Source organism: Lissotriton helveticus, chromosome 1_1 (assembly GCF_964261635.1).
Source record: "Lissotriton helveticus chromosome 1_1, aLisHel1.1, whole genome shotgun sequence".
Lineage (NCBI taxonomy): Eukaryota > Metazoa > Chordata > Amphibia > Caudata > Salamandridae > Lissotriton > Lissotriton helveticus.
Window position 1 is genome coordinate 267,338,372 of NC_136057.1, and position 20,369 is coordinate 267,358,740.

Below are 20,369 nucleotides of genomic sequence, written 5' to 3' on the forward strand. Positions count from 1 at the left end.
ACCTCCCTCCGACTTCCGCATACAGGGTGGTTCCCACCCACAGCTACAGCTCCCGGGTCACTGGGGAGTGGCAGAGACGCTAGTCCCGCCCAACGAAGGCCGGCCTTTTCCCGCCCCGGCGCACCACCTCACCTTCAATCTGCGCAGGAAGCGCTCTACGCTGGTGGGGCTCGGAGACGTCCGAGCTCCCCTCTAGAGGCGCCTGTCGCCAAGGGGGCACAGCTGACGATCGCGGTCGCGGCGAACTTGCTCTCGCCTCGCGACTCGTGAAATCTGTCACAGTTCACCACCGGGGGAGCGGGGAGGCACACAAATCTGGCCACAGTCTTTGGGGGCAATGAGGTACTCGCTGGGCAGGCGCTGTAGGCGCTAGATCACTTCTCACGTAGCTGACTGGAACGCCAGTCAGAACAACGCCAGCAACCCTTTGCTGCTCTACTGCCTGCGCTACCAGCCACCTCAGGGGTCAACAGGGCAGGTGTCAATCTGGTGTCAAGTCTGGAATCTCTTCTCATCTAATCTCATCATCTCATCTTCAATCATCTAGTCTAATCTAAAATGGCCGCCAGGGACTGGGCCTTATATAGCCAGTGCCCTGGGGTACCGGCATGAGCCAGAAGGTTCTAGAACCTTCTCTGGCTGTGACAATGACATGGCACTCTTGAGGGGTATTTAGGACACTCACAGCCACCGTACTGGGGTTCTAGAGCAGCCATTTTGTGTACCTGAGGAGAATAAAGGAATTCCTGTCAGAAATGCGCGCCAAACAAAGGGCGCCAAACCCTCAAAAGGCCAGGGTTCATGAAGGCTCCAATGGGAGTCACTTCACATGAGGAAAAAGGGTGTCCACCATTTTAGGACCATTCATACAGGCTGACAACCCCAGTTTGTGATGCCACAGGTTTGGGCCAGGCGCCTTGTAAATAGGTGCCACAAACCTTGTGAGCAACTGGGCGTCAAGGAACATCTAACCCCATGAAACAACACATAAAAAGTCCTGGTAGACAAAGAAAAGCGACAAATTTTTGGGAGGTACAGGGGAACAAAAGAAATCATAGTGGTGAGGGGACTCTCAGAAGCAGACGGGTCTAACACGCAACATTTGAAGAATCTCCATGGAAACTTTCCAAAAAGGTGCTACTTTTTGACTAATTCATGCATTAAACGTTTTGGCATGATCCGTCAAATGGGGGCTGAGAAAAAAGGGGGTCCCAAAATGCAAAATCCCTAAGCATTTTCCATAGACCTATTTTGGGCAGGGCTACTGCAAAAACTGTTGAAAGGAATTACACAAAATTTCCGTTCAGAAGTTTTTGGGAAATTAGTGTTTTGATTGGCCCAGGGAAATTTGATACCTTCGGCCTATACGCTCTTGCAGGAAGCAGACTACAGTGGGTACAATCACTCTGATTAGTTGTAACTTGGAAATAAAAAATATGTAAGAAGGAGGGTAGGGATACCTTTGTTGTAGGGATTCTGCCCAAGAACAGAACTATGTGTACGATATGGGACCATAGTGAGCAGGGACTGAGTCATCCTACCACCTGAGTGCCCATAAGCCCAGCACCGACTAGCTATAGTGTATCCCTTGCCCTCCTACTCATTCACAGAGAAACAAGTGATTAGACACCCCAGAACACAACACTCACGAATCTCTCAGGGCTCATGGTTACTAGACACACCCTTGCACTCTTGTACCTGTCCACAATAAGATCTGACAGAGACACAAAAACAGTTTAAAATATTTATTTTAACTAATGTGCCCTAACATGCAATATACATGCCACAACAAGCAGGAAAATGCATAATACAAATACAGTCAGTATTGCAGCTAGTGCATAAATTATAAAGGGAGATATCCTAAAAAGACAAAGGAGCCTAGCCTCCATCCATTTGCTAAGAAGCGGTAATATTATATATTAGAAGATCTCTGGCTTTTGTCAGCAGATGCCATTCCATAGACTACATATGATAATTCTACATCATAGGATCTGTCTCACTCTTCTCCCTGGAAAGGTCCCTCTCCAAGTGTGTGCCCCCTATGCTTGTATCCCCATAATACTAAAGTACGAATTTCAAACAATAGCTGCATTGGTATGTTTTGTCTAGGTGCTGGGGCTTGACCAGAACAGAATAACAAGGGGCTTTGGTTATAGACCTTGTTCACAATGTTCAGACCAAATATCAGGAACTTGCAGAAAATTCCCACAGCAGACATTTCTCATGTGAAAGGTATGAACAAAGTCTTTACAAAAAAAGCCATGTAGTAATATGTGCAAAGCTGCATAATGGCTGCAGAGCTCATGCTAACTTAGGGAAGCTGTCAATGTCCCAAACGGCCATGTGACACCTTGACCCTCTAGGTCCTATAGAGGGGACCCAGAGGGACTCCCCTCCCCGGGGAAAAAAACTAAATAAAATTGGCAAAAACTGCTATGATCCCAGGGAACTCCAGCAGAATCATAAAATAAAGAAATGGTGCCAAGAGCCACTTTGTTTTATTAATGGGGTGGGGGTGGAGTGTGGTTCCTCTCACCTCACCTTCATAGACCCCAGGGAGCCCACCTCAGGAGCTGAAAGTATTGTATATGTTGCGAGGGGACCTGCAGTCCCCCTCCCTGAGACATCACTGGCCATATGGAGCCCACCCCTTGGACCAAATTGTGTCCAAAGGAGGATGGGGGTTGAGTGCCCCCCACTCCTTCAGTCATATAAGAACCCACCACTGGGGCTGAAATTTGCCATAATGAGGAGAGGGGCCATGTGGACTACCCTCCCAGAGCCTTCTCAGGCCCTGCTGAGTCCACCCCTAGGGCTGAAATTTGTCAAGAAGTGGAGAGGACCCTTTATTTTAAGTAGTGGCCCTTGGGGATGGGGTAGCCAGGGCCTTACGAGGCTCAGGGCTTCACCTTTAATTAAAAAAAACAGCTTGGGGAATGGTGTTCCCAGGTCCTAACAAGGAATGGTAGAGGGGGTCCACCGGCCCTCTTCCCCTGTAATAAAAAAAAGGCCCTGGGAAATGGGGTCTCTAGGAAAAAAATTAGGCCCTGGGGACATTTGTGATACAATACCACTCTGAGTGCTTTGGTAAACTATGTGATGTCAAGGATAGTAGTCATCTTCTTTTTCCACGCCTCAGGCACATATGAGTGATGGGTCCGCAGAATGTGGCTTTGGTCTTCTGTGTTTATCCTGTAGCCTCTTGTTGCATTACTTCTAGAATCTTTTTGACGTCCTGTAAGCCTTTAGATAGTAAGAGATAGTGTTGCTTTTTTCCGGGCTCTTTTCCACAGACAAGTGCAGGTTTTATGTAGAATTTTTGACATCAGGTGACTCATGAGCTTCTTTTTGTGCTTCACTACTTCCCTCCAACTCAAAGTTAGATAATTTGTAGTTTCTTATAGTGCTGAAAAGATTCTTGCCTGGAGTATTTTTAGTGTACCCAGGTTATGTTATGTTATGTTATGGTGACTTGTACTGCGCATGGCTGCCCCAGCAACAGGGCACACCAGCGCTTGCAGAGCAGGCGGCAGAGAGAAATGTAGCTAGATGGATGTGAAAAGCCAGGTCTTGATCAGCTTCCTGGATGTCCAATGATTGTAGGTGCTGCATGCAACCAGATGGATGGAGTTCCACAGAGCGGGGGCCTGGGTTCTGAAGGAGTGACAGAAGTGGACACTTCTTAACTCCTTTGGGAGCTAGAGGTGTAATGCCAGCTTTTGGGGAGTTGATATATGTGTGTACCTAGAAATCTCACAAGATTGTGAGGTGTTCCGATGGACTAACGCGGCGCTCTAGGCTGCGGATGTGTGTTTGTGGACGCTGATGAAATCATTTTAATAGAAACTGCTGATTTAAGAGCATACCGAAAATTTTCTTTAAAAAAAGTGTATTTGTGTTTAACGCTGTGCTTATTGTAAAGCGCTTCCCTACACTTCATCCGCTCGTGGCCCCGTTCCGCCCCGGCTTGGTGCCGTTTGTGCGGAGGGTCAGATTGAGGAGCGTCACTTCCTGCTGACGACAACACTTCCGCCCTGCACCTACTCATTGCAGGTTAGCGGTGCAGTGTTGCCGAGCCAGGGGGTATTTTACCTTCGCTTCCAGCTCCCGCCCATTGACTGACGCGGCGCTCTAGGCTGCGGATGTGTGTTTGTGGGCGCTGATGAAATCATTTTAATAGAAACTGCTGATTTAAGAGCATACCGAAAATTTTCTTTAAAAAAAGTGTATTTGTGTTTAACGCTGTGCTTATTGTAAAGCGCTTCCCTACCTGCACTTCATCCGCTCGTGGCCCCGTTCCGCCCCGGCTTGGTGCCGTTTGTGCGGAGGGTCAGATTGAGGAGCGTCACTTCCTGCTGGCGACAACACTTCCGCCCTGCACCTACTCATTGCAGGTTAGCGGTCCAGTGTTCCCTCACCTCTGGTATGTAATGGCGGTATGGCGGAAGCGCAGCGGACGAGCGCAGCGGGAGCGCCGACTTCGCGCCAAAGTCGCGTACAAGTCAAGCCCGTCTGTGCCCGTCCGTGGCCGACCGGGCCCAGGGCCCCGCCGTAATGCCCATTTTATATTGTATTCCCCCACTGACCTTCATAAATACAACCTTCCAGGGCCCATCTCTGATCATGCTATTAGGGCCGCCCAACAATGTGGTATTCTTGTCCCCTCGAAAATCCCTGTTTTTTAAATTCCTTCTTCCCCTGAACATTCTCCCACCCCTTGCACCTCCACGTTCCCAACACTTGCTCCCTTGAGGGTGCTGTATTTAAATACTCGCTCCTTAGTTCGCCACCAGCTCGAGGTTTTCCAACTATTGCATGGTAGCACTATTGATATCCTCCTTTTAGCCGAGACATGGCTCACCGAGGATTCTGGCCCTGACATTCTCGCAGCTATTCCTGAAGGATACTACATAATGCAAGCTAACCGTCCCGTCGGCAAGTCCGGTGGAGGGGTGGCGGCCATTATCCGCTCTGAACTTAAAGTTTCGGAGCTATCTACGACCCCCTTTTCCAAAACTGATTGTCTCGTCCTTAAATTCTCCTTACCCAAATCCTCATTTGTCTGTGTCCTAGTTTATAGGCCCCCCGATTACATGCCTTTATACTCCCAACTTTTCGGTGAATCCATCTCTCAGCTCTCGATCAATCATGCCAATATCATGATCATTGGAGACTTCAACTACTGGCCATCCGACACCCACGAAAGCTATCTCTCTGCTCAATTTACTGACCTATTAGTAGGCATGAATTTTTACCAGCACATTAACACTCCTACTCACTGCAAAGGTCATATTTTGGATCAAGTTTGGACATCCAACCTCGATATCTCCCCTCCCTCTGTACTTCCCTTTTCTTGGTCTGACCATTATTTTATTTCCTTTTCTCTTCATCTTCACACTCCCTGCCCCCCCCCTCTTATCAACAATTTATCTGCTCGTAACTGGAAGAAAGCCAATATATCCGATTTCCATACCTTACTGGCTTCCTCCGTTCCAGTACCTACGAGCTCGGTCGCTGACCAGGCCGCCCACCTGGAAGATTGGCTGTTATCTGCCTGTGACAAAGTGGCTCCCTATAAAACCATTAAAGCTAAGCGCCCTCATGACGCTCAACGGTGGTTTTCCGAGCAGCTTAAGGCTGATAAACTTGCTCTTCGGCAGGCAGAGCGCCGTTGGAGACGCAATTATGATCCTCAGCTTAAATTGGTCTATGTAGATACCCTGAACACCTACAAAAAAGCTATTCTATCTACCAAAACAGCCTATTTTTCCCAAAACATCTTGGACTCCAATACTAAAGCCAAAGACATTTTTTCTATTGTCAATGAGCTTTCCCTACCCGATAGGATCACTCCCCAACCCCAACCGACTCAAACCCTGTGCGATTCTTTGAACTCTTACTTTATAGACAAAATTATCACTATCAAAGACAACATTCCCTCCCCCTCATCACTTCTTCCGTCACCTCCCCCCATGAATCCTAGCCGGTTGACTCACTTTCCACCAATTTCTCAAAATGATTTTTCTTCGCTTCTTCACAAGGTTAGCTCAGGTTCCCCTAATGACTGCTGCCCCCCACAGATCCTCAGAGAGGCCTTCCTGGCATGTCCTGGCCCCCCACTAGCCTTGCTTAACAACTCTCTTGCTTCTGGGGAGGTCCCTCGTTCTTTTAAACAGGCAGCTGTCATACCCATTTAAAAACAAACTAATGCTGATCCCACCATTCTGAGTAAATATCGTCCCATCTCCCTCCTTCCCTATCTGGGTAAAATTTTGGAGACCTACGTCACCCGCTGCCTGAGTACCTTTATCGAGAACTCCTCCTTCCTGGATGCCCAACAAGCTGGCTTCAGACCCCTCCATTCCACCGAGGCGGTCATAGGTGCCGTCATGGACGCCTTGAGGAAGGGTGCCGATAATAACATCCCTCAGGCCCTTGTCCTCTTGGACCTATCGGCTGCTTTTGACACGGTCGATCACTCTATCTTGATCGACCCTGTCAACAATGCCGGCATCCAGGGGGTGGCTCTCGACTGGCTCAGATCCTTTCTGAGCCACTGGACTCAGGCAGTACACTTATCCACCTTTTCTGCGCCCTACTCACCTCTCACCTGCGGGGTCCCTCAAGGCTCCGCGCTCTCTCCCTTACTGTTTAATTTGTACCTACAGCCTCTTCTTGTCTCCCTCCGTAATTCTCCGGTCAATATTTTTAATTACGCAGACGATCTTCAGTTAATCTTTCCCATTGACTCCCTCCCTTCCTCCCGTTTTAATTTTCAAACCACTCTGCTAAACATCGCTGAGTGGATGCTCCATAGTCAGCTAAAACTGAACCCCACAAAAACGGAGCTGGTACTTGTAGGGGGCTCCTCTAACCCGTGGAATTCCACCTTCTGGCCCCCCTCCCTGGGGACTCCACCTAGCCCGGTCAGCACTATGAAGAGTCTGGGGGTGGTCATCTCTGAGGACCTCTCTATGAGACCTCAAATCAATGCAGTCTCCTCATCCTGTTTTTTTCATCTAAGGCGGATTCGTAAAATCAGTAGGTTCCTCACCAGAGATGCCCTAACTCTAGTCATCCTAGCGATGATCACTTCCAGACTTGACTATGCCAACACGTTGTATGCCGGAATTCCATTAATCCATCTCTACCGGTTACAACTTATTCAGAATCAGGCAGCCCGTTTGATCTTTAGCCAGCCAAAATATCAGCATGTCACCCCTCTTCTGCGTAGCCTTCATTGGCTCCCTATCATTAAACGCTGCACCTTCAAACTGGGCTGTATCACCTTTAAAGCCTTATCTGACTTAGCCCCTGCATTCATTACTTCCTGCTTGACACGGTATGTCCCTCACAGAGACCTTCGCTCTGCAACTCTCAATCTTCTTGTTATTCCCAAAACCAGACGCAAGAAGCACGGCGGTCTGAGTTTTTCTGCTATGGCCCCCACCACCTGGAACTCTTTTCCAACTGCACTCCGTCTCTGTTCTAACTATGACCACTTCCACAGACTTTTAAAAACCTACCTGTTTCAGTCAGCATTTCAGTAAACTCCTCCACCTTAGCTGCCGTTGTTAGAAGCGGCTGTCTCTAGTTGGCAGAGGTATACACTTCTGACAAATAGGGACACACCTTTTCTAGTCAGGGCAAGAGGATCACACACTTAGATAACCCCTGCTCACCCCCCTTGGTAGCTTGGCAAAGCAGACAGGCTTATCTCAGAGGCAGTGCGTTAAGCATTTATCACCACATACAGTAATAAAGTGAATACACTACAAATGGACACGACACAGTAGTATTATAAAAATAAGTATTTTTATATAAGGCTTAGCACAAGACCAAATAACGACAAAAATATACCACAATCTTAATAAATACTCTTGGGAGGAAAAATAATAGTTCAAGCACGGTTTCTTCTTAGCACAAAGTCTTTAGTATCAAAAGCAACTCTTCTTCTCTAAAACACAGTTCTTGGCAACAATGTAACCCACACGGGAGTCACACGACGTCGAGGCAAAGTTAATCCAAAGGTTCGGCGTCGACCGCGAGGAGCGCTACGTCGAGCCCGGAGTCGCACAGACCCCAACAACACAGTACCTTGGAAAAGTGAAGCACTCGATGATCAGCGGCGTCGAGATGTCCGGCGTCGCGTCTTCGGCGTCGATCGGGCCTCGGAGTCGGGGCGATCTGCAGCGGCGTCGACCAAAGTCAGGCGGGAGCAGCGCTCACGGGATGAAGCAGGATACGGCGTCGTCGATGTTGCAAGAGTGAGCAGCACTCACGGCGTCGAGAGGGCTCGAAGTCAATGCGATCAGCAGTGGTGCAGACACGAGGTCACTTGGAGCTGGAGCCGAACTCACTACTCACTGGCGTTGTTGCTGGCGTCGATCGGGCCCGGCGGCCGGCGTCGAGGAAGCGGGACACTGGAGCCGTTACTCACGATGTCGAGCTGGATTCGGCGGCGTCCGTCGGCGTCGAGATGGCTGGATTCTTTCAGAGGTGCTGGATTCACAAATTCCAGCAAATAGCACTTTAAGCAGATGAAGTCCTTTAGCCCTGTGACTTCAACAGGAGACTGGCACTCTTCCAGCCCTTGGAGATTTTCTTAGCAAAGAGGGATAGTACACACACAGTTCCTCTCTCCTGGTTCCTTGGCAAAAATAAAGAAGCAATGCAGGATTCCCCCAACAAACAGCGCTCTGGCAGAAGGGGTAGGCAGTCCTTAGATCAGCAGGCTTCTTGTCCTTGGTTCAGGTTTCCTTGTCAGAAGTGATCTGAATTCTTGGTTTAAGGGTCCTTCTCTTATACCCCTTTTTGGCTTTGATCCCTTTGTCCATGCAGGGGAATTTCCCCCCATCTCGGGTTTGTTGTGGGTGTTGCCAGGCTGAGGCACCGGGCCTATTCACTGGGCAGGGCAGAGTCCTCAGCCGCCCAGCAGGAGCGGAGCCAGCATTGTTACTGGCAGGGGCAGGGCCATCAGTTGCCCAGCAGGAGGTGGGCCAGGAAAGTCCCAGGCAGGCACAGAGTCATCAGCCGCCTGGCAGGGGGGCGGAGCCAGCATTGTATCAGGCAGGGCAGGCTATCAGGAGCTACTCTTCCCCTACTCTCAATGCAAATGCCCCACTCATCCCACACTGACTCATTCAGACTCTCTGGAGCCACCCAGCTCCTGTCACACGCACACCAGAACCAGCAGAGATGGGTAGACAGTTAGACAAGAAAATAGCTACTTTCTAAAAGTGCTATTTTCAAACACAGAGTCTAAAAACCATCCACCCAACCGGATGCGTTATTAAACCCTGAGTTCAGGGATACCAAACTCGACATTGCACCATGCTCCCCGAGCTCGCTAGGATTATAGCATTAATAATCCTGGCAGCCCATTCTAACTGATGGAGAGCAGGTTACCTTACAATAGTGAAAAACGAATATGGGTGTAATTCACTATTAGGACATGCCAACCTTGTCAGGCTTGTCCTACCTTATGCTTACAATGCACCCTGCCCGTGGGCCTACCATAGGGGTGACTAACATGAAGTTAAGGGAAGGTTTAGGGACTGGCAAGTAGGTGTACTTGCGCAGTCCTCGTGACAGTCAGACTGCACGTGGTCTAGCAATGGTAGACCTTCAGACATACTTTTACTAGGCCGCTCTTGTGGGTGGCACAACATGTGCTGCAAGCCCACTAGCAGCATTTGTATTTACAAGCCCTGGCACTCCTGGTGCACGCTACTAGGGACTGATAGTAAACCAAATAAGCCAAACATGGAAGTCAATCAATACAGCAATTTCACATAGGGAGCACTTGCACTGTGGCACTGATCAGCAGTGGCACAGTGCCCAAAGCATATACCAGCAAAAACATCGTAAACAGAGGAGGCAAACAGAAAAAATGGAGGAGAGACTCATGCCAATGATGCCAGGTCTAACACGTGTCCCCTCCAGCTGAAATGTGGGGAGAACTACCCTTACCCTAGGGAGTCCTCATCACTAAGGCGGAAAAATCTGGACAGACCATCAGCATTGGCGTGATCTGTGCCAGGGCAGTGTTCCACCGTGAAGTCCATCCCCTGTAGGGAAATGGACCACCTCAACAGCTTTGTATTCTCACCCCTCATCTGCATCAACCATCTGAGGGGCCTGTGGTCTGTCTGAACCCGGAAGTGAGTCCCAAACAGGTAGGGTCTTAGCTTCTTCAGCGCCCAGACCACAGCAAATGCTTCTCTTTCTATCGCACTCCACCTCTGTTCCCTGGGAAGTAACCTCCTGCTGATGAAGGCTACAGGTAAGTCTCGGCCCTCTTCATTCACCTGAGCTAGAACAGCCCCCACGCCATGCTCTGAAGCGTCCGTCTGGACAACAAATTCTTTAGAAAAGACGGGTGCCTGGAGTATGGGTGCTGTGCACATAGCAGTTTTCAGGGTGTCAAAGGCCGTCTGACAGGCGTCAGTCCAGTTCACAAGTCTTGGCTGCTTCCTGGAAGTCAGCGAAGTCAAGGGGTGCACAATGTTACCATAATCCTTGACAAACCTCCTGTAATAACCCGTGAGACCCAAGAAGGCTCTCACCTGAGTCTGGGTTTTGGGCGGTGCCCATGCCAGGATGGTATCAATCTTGGGTTGCAGGGGGGCCACCTTGCCGCTCCCTACTTGGTGCCCCAAGTACACCACTGAACCCTGCCCAATCTGGCACTTACTGGCTTTGATTGTGAGGCCTGCTCTGCGCAGGGCCAACAACACTTCCTGGAGGTGGCGCAAGTGTTCCTCCCAGCTGGCGCTGAACACTGCGATGTCGTCCAGGTAGGCGGCACTGAAATCCTCCAGTCCAGCCAAGACCTTGTTGACCAACCTCTGGAAGGTGGCAGGGGCATTCTTCATCCCAAAGGGCATAACCCGGAACTGGTAGTGCCCATCTGGTGTGGAGAATGCTGACCTCTCTTTTGCCCCATCAGTCAAGGCGATCTGCCAGTACCCAGACGTTAGATCAAACGTACTGAGGTACCGGGCAGCCCCCAACCGATCTATGAGCTCATCAGCTCTGGGGATGGGGTGCGCGTCAGTCTTGGTGACTGAATTGAGTCCTCGGTAATCCACACAGAACCGAAGTTCCGGTGAAGCACCAGGCGGTGCAGCTTTTGGGACCAAGACCACTGGGCTCGCCCAAGGACTGCTAGAGGACTCAACCACCCCTAAGGCAAACATTTTGGAGACCTCCTCCTTGATGTATGCTCTGACCTTGTCAGTCACTCTGTAAGCCTTGTGCTTCACAGGAGTGCTGTCCCCGGTGTCCACATCATGGACACACCACTGAGTGACACCAGGAATCAAGGAAAACAGATCAGGGAATTGTCCCAACAATTGGCGACAATCCTGCTGCTGTTCAGGGGTCAGTGTGTCAGAGAGGACAACACCATCCACTGACCCATCTTGCTCTTTTGCAGACAGGAGGTCAGGAAGAGGCTCACTCTCCTCCTCCATTCCAGCATCTGTAGCTAGGAGCATGCCCACTTCGGACCTTTCTAAGTGGGGCTTCAAACGGTTGACATGCAGGACCCGCAAGGGGTTCCTGGGAGACTTTAAGTCCACCATGTAGGTGACATCGCTCTTTTTCTCCACAACCTCAAATGGTCCAGTCCACCTGTCCTTGAGCGCACAAGGTTCCACAGGGGACATGACCCAAACTTTCTGTCCAGGCTGAAGCTCTACCAGAGTGGCCTTCTGGTCGTACCACCGCTTCATCTCCTCCTGGCTGGCCTCCAGATTTGCCTGAGCAAGATCTCTGAAGCGCCTAGTCTGGTTCCTAAAGGCCAGCATGTAACTGTATACATCCTGGGGAGGTTTCCTGGGAGATTGCTCCCAGCCTTCTTTGACCAGACTCAAAGGTCCTCTTACCGGGTGACCATACAAAAGCTCAAAGGGGCTGAACCCTAGAGACTTCTGTGGCACCTCACGGTAAGCAAACAACAGGCATGGCAAGAGGACGTCCCATTTACGCCTCATTGGTTCTTCAAGACCCATAATCATGCCTTTAAGGGTACGGTTGAATCTTTCAACCAACCCATTACCTTGAGGGTGGTAAGGAGTGGTGAACTTATACGTTACCCCACACTCCTTCCACAGAGACTTCATATAGTTGGAAATGAAGTTGGTGCCCCGGTCTGACACCACCTCTCTGGGGAACCCCATTCGGGAGAAAACACCCATCAGTGCCCGTCCCACCACAGGGGCAGTCACTGTTCTGAGAGGGATGGCTTCCGGGTACCGTGTGGCATGGTCCACCAAGACCAGGATGAACCTGTTGCCCAGGGCTGTCTTGGGGTCTAGTGGCCCAACAATGTCAATCCCCACCCGGTCAAAGGGGGTACTGACCACGGAAAGAGGTTGGAGGGGAGCCTTCTGCTTCCGCCCGCTTTTCCCACTTGCCTGGCAAGTTTGACAGGTTTTGCACTGGATGTCTACATCCCTTCTCATCTGAGGCCAATAAAAATGGGTGACAAGCCTGTCATAGGTCTTGTCTTGCCCCAGATGTCCAGCTAACGGAACGTCATGAGCCAAACCCAGTAGGAAGGCTCTGAAGCGCTGGGGTACCACCAGCACACGGGCTGACCCAGGCTCAGCAGCCTTAGGCTCGCTATACAGGAGGTCGTTCTCCCAGTAAACAAAATGTGACCCTGACTGATCACCTGAGGTTTGGGCTGAGGCCTGCTGCCTCATACCCACAAGAGAAGGGCACACTTTCTGTTCTGCACAGAATTCTTCCCTGGAGGGACCACCATCCTGCTGCCAGTGGGTCAGCTCGGGCAGGTCTCCCAGTTCAGCAACTTGTTCACCTGTGGGTTCCAGGGCATACCCCTCAAGGTCTGCCTCCTCCTGGACCACGGGAACTACGGGGGACGGTTTCCCGCGCCCCCTGCCTCTTCTCTTCACAGCTGGGTCCTGGGCCATACTTTCAGGCTCCAGAACCCCATCAACACCCTTACTTGCTGTCATGGATCGAGTGGTGGCACACACCCACTCTGGCACACCCAACATTTTCAAATGTGTCTCCCTCTCCACCTTAGCCCAAGGGGAGTCTTCCAAATCATTGCCCAGGAGACAATCAACAGGCATGGCGGGCCTTACAGCAACTTGAAGAGTACCTGAAACTCCCCCCCATTCAAAGGAAACTTGAGCTACCTCACACTCTCTCTGGGAGTTGTCAGCAGCTATCACAGGGTAGAATGCGTGGGGAACAACCTGCTCTCTGGACACCAAGTGACACTTGACAGCTGTCACACTCGCTCCGGTGTCTCTGAGAACTTCCACTCTATGGCCATTAATGGTCACCCACTGCCTATATTTCTTAGTGTTACTAGGCAGAGGGGGGGGCGGGACCAATTCCATGTCTCCTAGAGAGACCAGGGACATCTCTGCGGGACCCTCCCCACCATGGGCAACCATCTCCTCCCCTCCCAGGGCTACACTCGCCAAATGACGGGGGGCGGCACGTGGTGGTGCACTGGGTGGTGCACTAGAGTTCTTCAAGGGACACTGAGGATCATAAAAACGGTGTCCCACCTGCTTACAAGCGAAGCAAGTCATGGGGCCCCTACGAACAGGTTTACCTGTCGGGGCCTCTGATTTCTTATCTGGGGGAGGCTGGGAACCCTTCCCTTGGTTCCCTTGGGGATTACTTTGGGGCCCTTTCTGGAACTCCCTCTGTTTACCCTTGTCCCCCCCACTCTTCTGCTGGGGACCCTGCCCACCCTTGGCTGAGTCTCCCACTGGACCCTTGTGGACCCTGGTACTGACCCAGCGGTGCGCCTCTTCAGCAAGTTTTCTAGGGTTAGATATCTTGCTATCAATAAGGTGCTGGCGCAGCTCTGGAAAACAGTTATTAGACAAGTGCTCCCAAGCAAACAAATCATAAAGAGCATCATAACTTTCCACTTTGCTGCCCTTTACCCAACCATCCATGGCTCTGCAAAAATATGACACATACTCCACCCACGTAGTACCAGGCAACTTCTTACATTCTCTAAAGGCCTGTCTGTACTTTTCTGGGGTTAGGCCATACCTTAACATTAAAGCATCTTTCATATGAGCATAAGACATCCTATCCTCAACAGGCATGTCTAACAGGGTATCTCTCCCCTCATTCACAAAGCGACCCCACAACCCCGCTCCCCAATCCTTCTCAGGGACCCGGTGGGCCAACAATGCTAACTCATATGCTTTAAACCATTGACCAATATCCTCATTCTTCTGAAAATCTTTGATCACATCTTTGGGAAAATAAAACCTACTTTCTGCAGGCACAGATGGGATGCTGCCACCAGAGGGATTCAATTCTAACTCTTTAGCTTTGAGCTCCAACTCCCTCAACTTGGTATCACGCTCAAAAGCTAACTTCTCTCTTTCAAACTCTAACCTTTTGATCTCCATATCAGCTTCTCTCCGGCCCCTTGCATTCTCTATCTCCAACTGCCCATTTATATTAAGTTTTGCCATTTCCATGTTGTATGCTCGCTCCTTCGCCCTTTCTTCTCTTTCTTCAGGAGAAAGACCTTTGGAGGAAACACTGCTGCCAGGAGGGGATGTGGGCCCATTCACTGGCACCTCCTCCTCCCCTTCCCTTGTCGGTACCACCACCGGATCAGAGGGATCTCTGGCCTCTAACCAGGCCTGCAATGCTTTGAGATAATCTGGTCTCCTTGAAATGCCTGTGGTAGGAACTTTCAACTGCTTGCAAAAGGCTTTCAGCTTCTTTAACGGATAGTCGTTCATCTTACTCCTATCAAATTCCTCCACAACAACAACAGGGGCAGTGACTCCGGCATCACTCATGGTCAAAACTGGCAGTTTTCAAAAATCAAGCTCCAGGAAATTGGAGAACAAAAATAGAATCCTTCCAAATTAGACTGTGGCTGCGCTATGGTCTGCTTTCACTATGTAGCGCACACTAATCACTGCACATGGGTCATAAATGCAAAGTTCAAATCCTCACCGCTGACCCACCAATGTTAGAAGCGGCTGTCTCTAGTTGGCAGAGGTATACACTTCTGACAAATAGGGACACACCTTTTCTAGTCAGGGCAAGGGGATCACACACTTAGATAACCCCTGCTCACCCCCTTGGTAGCTTGGCAAAGCAGACAGGCTTATCTCAGAGGCAGTGCGTTAAGCATTTATGACCACATACAGTAATAAAGTGAATACACTACAAATGGACACGACACAGTAGTATTATAAAAATAAGTATTTTTATATAAGGCTTAGCACAAGACCAAATAACGACAAAAATATACCACAATCTTAATAAATACTCTTGGGAGGAAAAATAATAGTTCAAGCACGGTTTCTTCTTAGCACAAAGTCTTTAGTATCAAAAGCAACTCTTCTTCTCTAAAACACAGTTCTTGGCAACAATGTAACCCACACGGGAGTCACACGACGTCGAGGCAAAGTTAATCCAAAGGTTCGGCGTCGACCGCGAGGAGCGCTACGTCGAGCCCGGAGTCGCACAGACCCCAACAACACAGTACCTTGGAAAAGTGAAGCACTCGATGATCAGCGGCGTCGAGATGTCCGGCGTCGCGTCTTCGGCGTCGATCGGGCCTCGGAGTCGGGGCGATCTGCAGCGGCGTCGACCGAAGTCAGGCGGGAGCAGCGCTCACGGGATGAAGCAGGATACGGCGTCGTCGATGTCGATATTGCAAGAGTGAGCAGCACTCACGGCGTCGAGAGGGCTCGAAGTCGATGCGATCAGCAGCGGTGCAGACACGAGGTCACTTGGAGCTGGAGCCGAACTCACTACTCACTGGTGTTGTTGCTGGCGTCGATCGGGCCCGGCGGCCGGCGTCGAGGAAGCGGGACACTGGAGCCGTTACTCACGATGTCGAGCTGGATTCGGCGGCGTCCGTCGGCGTCGAGATGGCTGGATTCTTTCAGAGGTGCTGGATTCACAAATTCCAGCAAATAGCACTTTAAGCAGATGAAGTCCTTTAGCCCTGTGACTTCAACAGGAGACTGGCACTCTTCCAGCCCTTGGAGATTTTCTTAGCAAAGAGTGAGAGTACACACACAGTTCCTCTCTCCTGGTTCCTTGGCAAAAATAAAGAAGCAATGCAGGATTCCCCCAACAAACAGCGCTCTGGCAGAAGGGGTAGGCAGTCCTTAGATCAGCAGGCTTCTTGTCCTTGGTTCAGGTTTCCTTGTCAGAAGTGATCTGAATTCTTGGTTTAAGGGTCCTTCTCTTATACCCCTTTTTGGCTTTGATCCCTTTGTCCATGCAGGGGAATTTCCACCCATCTCGGGTTTGTTGTGGGTTTTGCCAGGCTGAGGCACCTGGCCTATTCACAGGGCAGGGCAGAGTCCTCAGCCGCCCAGCAGGAGCGGAGCCAGCATTGTTACTGGCAGGGGCAGGGCCATCAGTTGCCCAGCAGGAGGTGGGCCAGGAAAGTCCCAGGCAGGCACAGAGTCATCAGCCGCCTGGCAGGGGGGCGGAGCCAGCATTGTATCAGGCAGGGCAGGCTATCAGGAGCTACTCTTCCCCTACTCTCAATGCAAATGCCCCACTCATCCCACACTGACTCATTCAGACTCTCTGGAGCCACCCAGCTCCTGTCACACGCACACCAGAACCAGCAGAGACCGGTAGACAGTTAGACAAGAAAATAGCTACTTTCTAAAAGTGCTATTTTCAAACACAGAGTCTAAAAACCATCCACCCAACCGGATGCGTTATTAAACCCTGAGTTCAGGGATACCAAACTCGACATTGCACCATGCTCCCCGAGCTCGCTAGGATTATGGCATTAATAATCCTGGCAGCCCATTCTAACTGATGGAGAGCAGGTTACCTTACAATAGTGAAAAACGAATATGGGTGTAATTCACTATTAGGACATGCCAACCTTGTCAGGCTTGTCCTACCTTATGCTTACAATGCACCCTGCCCGTGGGCCTACCATAGGGGTGACTAACATGAAGTTAAGGGAAGTTTTAGGGACTGGCAAGTAGGTGTACTTGCGCAGTCCTCGTGACAGTCAGACTGCAGGTGGTCTAGCAATGGTAGACCTTCAGACATACTTTTACTAGGCCGCTCTTGTGGGTGGCACAACATGTGCTGCAAGCCCACTAGCAGCATTTGTATTTACAAGCCCTGGCACTCCTGGTGCACGCTACTAGGGACTGATAGTAAACCAAATAAGCCAAACATGGAAGTCAATCAATACAGCAATTTCACATAGGGAGCACTTGCACTGTAGCACTGATCAGCAGTGGCACAGTGCCCAAAGCATATACCAGCAAAAACATCGTAAACAGAGGAGGCAAACAGAAAAAATGGAGGAGAGACTCATGCCAATGATGCCAGGTCTAACAGCCGTTATCTCAAGAGCGCCATGAAACCCATGGTGAACGTGCGCGGTATAAATATTTTTAACGTAACGTAACGTTAGGTGGAATTTAGAAATTTCTGGGTCTTCCATCACTGCAAGCTAATGGCATATTTCGGAAATACCCAGTGGAGTAAATATTGCAACTGGTAAAACAAATCTCATATGAGATTTGTAAGGGTTGTGAAATTTATGACAGCCGGTAATTGCCACACCCAATAAACAGTGATCCTATGGGGTGCCATAAAATTGCATAATGAGAAGATTAACCTCTTAAAGTCACTGCAGACCTTCTTCCTATAGTTCTAGTTTCTATACATCAACTACAGAAATAGATTTAATTTCTTGGTCCTCAATTTCCTGTATTCCTGAAAGCGTGTGTCCATGAAATGTTGCCTACCATCCGCCTGTTCTTGGTTGTACAAAGTCCTGATGTCTTTCTTCAGATAACTTTCTATGTGCATTTTTCACCATAGACACAGTTCACCGCACCAATGGTGTAAGAAATTGGCTGTTACTTGTGGGTGGGGAGTGACCACATACCTCAAGGGATAATCGCAGCCTGACTATATTACCATGAGGTCAGCCCCCTGGTAGCTATTGCACAGAGAAGACAAGTGTAATGTAGTGTTATGTGTAAAGTATTATGCAATACCAAAACTGTAAGGAATTAAAAATGAAAACAATAAAAATCCCAAATCGAATTAGATAGTGTACCATTTAATTGAAGCAATGACACCAAAATATCAAAATCTGTGATATGATACAATGGGACCTAAAAGAAATGTGACACTGACAGCAATAGAACAGTGTTCGGTTACACCAGCCATGTTTGCCCTGTTAAATATTTACCTTCTGGTTTTAGTCCTTTAAGTTGCAAAGACTATAACCCGAAAGCCCCACAGTACTCATGCGAGGTATTTATAGACTCTGGGTATCAGGAAGACGGCTAACTGCAGGGCCCAGTCTAGATCCAGTGTCCTCTGATCAGCTGGACAATTGCAGATTTGATGACCTTTGGAGTCCACTTCTTTGTCTGAATTCAAGAGAGAGTAGGTCCAGCCCTTCGGAGCTCTTCTCAGGTATCAGGCAGCAGGTTCAGTCCTGCTCATCCTCCTCAGGTCTAGAAGCGTTATTAAGTGGCTGACTGGGAATGCTACAATCATGGCTGTCATAAACTAGTGGGTGGGAAGGAATCCTGGGCATGTCCCAAACCAATTTTGGATGAAAGTTCCCGGACCCAATTCTATCCTGTTTGGGCATTTGTAGGATGCCATAAGTCTTCGGTTTTACTTAACATGTAGTCTGAGGGTCTGAGGGTGGGGGGGGGTGGAGTGTACTATGGTAATCCTAGTGTCCACCAACATATAACAATAACATCGAGTTTTAGGCAGCCACCTTACTCACAATAAACCCAGAGACAGTGTTCAGGTAGAGTAAAAGTTGGATTTCCCAGCAGTCAGACAGTAATACACAAGAATTGCCAGTGTTATACATACATTAAGCAGGACCATCAATCAGGATTTGTCACACCAGCAGGATTTGAAATTGTAATCTCAAAACGGATGCTCACAGTCCCCACCTTGCTCATTCCTTGAGGTTCGAAGACATCATCTCTGCCCGTTCAGGTCAGGCTATTGTTTGTTCACCCAGGGGAATTTCACATCTATTCAGATGCTAGTACTGACTGGGAGATGTTTGAGAGCAAATGGAAGGTAGCATCCAGGAACTTCAGGCAGGTAAATGATATCTTTCTGAAAGTTACTTTTTTTTTTCTTTTTATATTTTTATTGAGTGTGTAGTGCATAAAACAGAACCATCAAACAAACCTCCCCTCCCACCAATCTGCCTTTGGTCGCTAAGCATGGCAGGACAACATTGTGACAATCCCCTCTCAGATTTGTACACAGCCATTTAGCCAACAACCCATAGCCAGGCAGGCGGCGATCCCGAAAATGTCCACTTGTCAGGTCTCATATGAGGTGCACCTAACCCTCCGTACAATATCCCTCCATTTCTCATAGTGTGATATTCATCTTCGCCCCAGACATCAAGACACCGTCCCTTACCCCCCGATGGCAGTCTACTGTCTCTAATCCGCTACTGTGACGTGCGCCTCCTCTTTACTATTTAGGTATGTCTGGTATAAACCCCAAAGTTTTCTGAAAGTTACTTTTCCTTATCATGTATTAAACATTGGACTTCACTACTGAATTGGATATTTAACAACTAATCAAATAGGTGTTTATGTCTTTTTCTAGCTATTCCTTTTCCTGGGAGACAGTATTACGATTGTAATCTGTACTGTTTTCTTGATAGGACAGCTGGACCTGACACAGTGCAAAGTAATTGTTGGGTGCTAATCATTCTAAGAACAGGTTCATATTTAATGTCATACTTTTAAATTCCATACACCCTGCCTTGTGGACTACAAGGCCTATATAGAGGGGACTTAATAATATATAAAATGGAGGTTTTGACCTGTCAAAAGTTTTTTTTTTGACAGGCCGAATTGTAGTGTTGAAATCACCCCTGTAAACCGTCCATGGAACACGGCGACCGGGAATACACAGAGGAGGGATACCGAGTGACAGTTCGTTTACCTGTGGAGATCGCTAATCAGGAACTAGTGTTGAAACGTTAAGATTTCGGATCCCCTCCCGGTACGGCTAAACACCCACACGTGTTTAGTTTTAGTTTGGAGCAAACGAGCAACATTTTCACAATATAACCACACAGCTGTGTGACACACAGCTGTAGACCCGGAACTGGGGTTCTCTGCATATTGGACATATTGACATACCCGTCAATATCTTTTACAGGATATCTATAATGACTCGTATTCAGTTGGGCATCAACCTATAGATGCCTAGGTCCCTGTACCAGCCCTGAAGAGTCGTGTTGACTCCACTTTAACACGATGAAACACGTGTCGGCTGATTGTGGATCCAATTAAACATCTTTTGAAAAAGAACTTGGATACAGAGATCTG